We start from the raw sequence: 3,829 nt of genomic DNA on the forward strand, positions 1-3,829 counted from the left end.
GCATATTTAAAAGTTTATAAACAGGTTTGATTTATAATTATATTATTTATAGTGGTCATGTTGGGAACCAATTAACAGCGATAAATGAGGGACAACTATAAATTGCAGCATATATTCAGCTAGTTCTGGATAATTAAGCTCAGTGCTGTTCATGCACATTTATTTTACTCTAATTTGCAGAAATACATGTCAGAAAACACACAGTAAAACACAGCAAGTGCTCGAAATGGTGCTATGTTTTAATCTTACTGATGAGGGCGCCAGAGCGACAAAAACATTAGAAACGTTTATGCAAACTCGCTTAGTGCACGAGGATTCCAAGGATTAAATTATCTGAGCTAAAAGCTGACTCATAGAAATGTTTTGTGCATGGAATGTTATGTTAAAGCAATCTGGGAGATCTCAAAGTCTCCATCTCCAATGGCACAGTTGTACTTGCCTTCACAAAAGTTCAAAGCAAAGACTAAAGTAGGCTTTTTCAGTTGGCTTTTCTAAAACTGTTTTAAAGGTATATGACTACTTGTGAACACATGATGGCCACTATATTTGGACTCAGGACATTGTGTCAGCTATTATGATAATCATTTATCATGCACCATATTAGTAGCATAGCAGGTATAAAAATAGGCAAGACTAATTACCTCTGTTTCACAATAACTTCACGCGCCATTAATAAAAAGGGCTGATATGTGTATTTTCCATTATATTTGCTCTAGGTGAGTTTATTTGCACATTTTTGTCCTGGGTTAGACATTACCTTTTAAAATGAAAAGTATGCATTTGTCCTTACTTTCATGTGGACCTCAAAGAGTATGATGACAGCTATTCAGATCTGCTTTATACTGTGCAGGGATACCTCTTTCAAGGCCATTATCCTGTCTGCAGATTATTTGAACAAACTTAAATTACACTCACTATACTGTATGTTAGAAAATACATCTTGCAGTATAGTCCTTCTATACCAGGGGTGTCAAACGTATGGCCTGCGGGCCGTATCAGGCTCACAAACAGGTTTTATCTGACCCGCCGGATGAGTTCGCAAAGTATAAAAAGGGGCCGAAATTTTTTTTATAAAAGAAACTGCTATTCTAAATGTGTGCACTAGATGTCGCAATAACAATTCTTTGTATCTTTGTAGATTATGCTACATATGTTTAAAAAAAATAAACCACATGATGTTAGTGTACCAGTCGAGGAAAATTAGCAAACGACATAAATAACTTCCTGTAATTTGAGTTTGATATTTTTTTATCTTGATAGATTGAAAATTAACACCAATGAGTTGACTGATGAACATTATCAAATAATTTATTCTGAAAGTATAAATAACGACAAATAAAGATAGAATAATATTAACCGCAACATGTAAGTGTAAAAAACAACAACATTAATTTTTTTCAAACAATCTGAAGTTGTCTCTATTTCTAAGTTATCGTGCCGTGATTTTACCAGTCCGGCCCACTTGGGAGTAGATTTTTCTCCATGTGGCCCCCCATTTAAAATGAGCTTGACACCCCTGTTCTATATCATCCAGCCAAATTTGGAGGATCTTCTACATACACATTTCACATTTGGTACATTGCTTGGGTTTCTCCTCCCTTGTATGAAGTCACATGTTTTTGAGTATTTTTCAGCAACCTGTACTGTAATGATACCGCCAACATTTGAAAAAGTGTGTTTTGACACGCTTGTCATCTTTCCTGCATCTCCTGTGTCCTGTTATTGCGGACTTGAAAAGATTTGCACCGCGGTCTCCAAAACAAAGGGTCAGCTAAAGCAATAAAGAGATTAAGCTGAACAAATGCAAACAATAGCATTTATGCTTTGAGCATCAACATTGATAAAAATGACAATGCTCTTGATTTTATTTCTCCAATTTTTACAGTGGATCATTATCTCTCCACTTCAAATAAAACACACACAAACCAAAAAATGTAAGAAAAAGAATAGTCCAACATCCATCCATCCATTCATTTTCTACCGCTTATTCCCTTCGGGGTCGCGGGGGGCGCTGGAGCCTATCTCAGCTACAATCGGGCGGAAGGCGGGGTACACCCTGGACAAGTCGAGACCTCATCACAGGGCCAACACAGATAGACAACATTCACACTCACATTCACACACTAGGGCCAATTTAGTGTTGCCAATCAACCTATCCCCAGGTGCATGTCTTTGGAGTCCGACATTGAAATGATCATAATAGAAAAAGAATATGAAAGTAAGAAAGAGGGAGATTATATTTCAATGAATTTGGATAAAAGAAGCAATTGATAATAATAGAGAGTAGCAAGTCGGGAAGATGTTGCAGTAGCAAAGTGGAAGACGGTATTTTAGTCAGGTAAAATAAATGAAAACATAAATATTAGTAAAGTTTGACATAGAAATTACTTAGGGGTGTGAGAGGCAGGGAGAGTGCCTGTATTTAGTCATGCTTGAACAATACACAAGACTCCCCCTAGGTGACAGCAGTGCTTGAATTAATCAACAGGCTGACCAGTCAACTCGCGGCTCTCGAGTAGCATGCGGCTCTTTAGCGCCGCCCTAGTGGCTCCCTGGAGCATTTTTGAAAAAGGATTAAAGATGGGGAAAAATATATTTTTTTTTTAGTATGGTTTTTGTTTGAGAACAAACATGACACACACCTTCCCAATTGTTAGAATGCCCACTGTTTAATATGTTTAATATGAGTACTTGGTGAACATCGTGTTGTCCTACTAATTTCGGTGGTTCTTGAAATCACCATAGTGTGGACTGTGACACAACAGTTTGTTTACATGTAAAATCTTCCACTCCTTCTTTGTCTCATTTTGTCCACCAAAAGTTTTATGCTGTGAGTGAATGCACAAAGGTGCGCTTTGTTGATGTTATTGACTTGTTGGAGTGCTAATCGGGCATATTTAGGCTAGCTGTATGTATGTACATACTGCATCATTATGCCTCGTTTGTAGGTATATTTGAGCTAATTTAATTTCCTTTAGTTGTATCCTCTTTGTATATCATTTAGTTTTGCATGTCTCATGACACATTATCTGTATGTAATATTGGCTGCATTTCAGATAGTTGTGTGTGTGCCATGTTGTTCCAGACAATATCTATACCTTTGGCCATTAAAAGACAGTAATTTCCAGGAGCTATCTCACCTTCTAAGTAGCCTCTGATTTACTAATGGTTTTTAAAGTTGTATAAATGTTTACAATAAATATTAAATTTCAACATTTTGTCAACGAAGATTTGCTTCAGCCTGCGACACATAGTCATTTTGATAGTAGGCTATTATAGCTAATATAGACTTACGTCATGTGTTGCCTTCATTATTAGACTTATATACGGCTTTTCATTTTTTGCGGCTCCAGACAGATTAGTTTTTTGTATTTTTGGTCCAATATGGCTCTTTCAACATTTTGGGTTGCCGACCCCTGCGTTAAGTAATGAAGATATTTAATAGCCTTAGAATTAGATTGGAGCAATTAGCTTGACAGATACATTAATACATATTGTCAGCTTCTTAACAAAATTTTAATTAAGGAGAGGGTATGGCAGAAAATATTTGAGAACCATTAGTTTAGTAGGGAAAGTCTGTGAAGAACTTTGTAAATTAAACAGCTATTTTTTTAAATATATACATTTTGTCTGTGTGTATATATCTAAATATATATATACAGTTGTGACCACAGAACTTTCCTCCAGAAGGTCTTATCTTCGTTTATGTGATGTCAGATGAAACAAAAATGGAGCTGTTTGGCCACAATACCCAGCAATATGTTTGGAGGAGAAAAAGTGAGGCCTTTAATCCCAGGACCACCATTCCTACCGTCAATCATGGTGGTGG

The sequence above is a fragment of the Entelurus aequoreus genome, linkage group LG08 (assembly GCF_033978785.1).
Source record: "Entelurus aequoreus isolate RoL-2023_Sb linkage group LG08, RoL_Eaeq_v1.1, whole genome shotgun sequence".
NCBI classification, from domain to species: Eukaryota; Metazoa; Chordata; class Actinopteri; order Syngnathiformes; family Syngnathidae; genus Entelurus; species Entelurus aequoreus.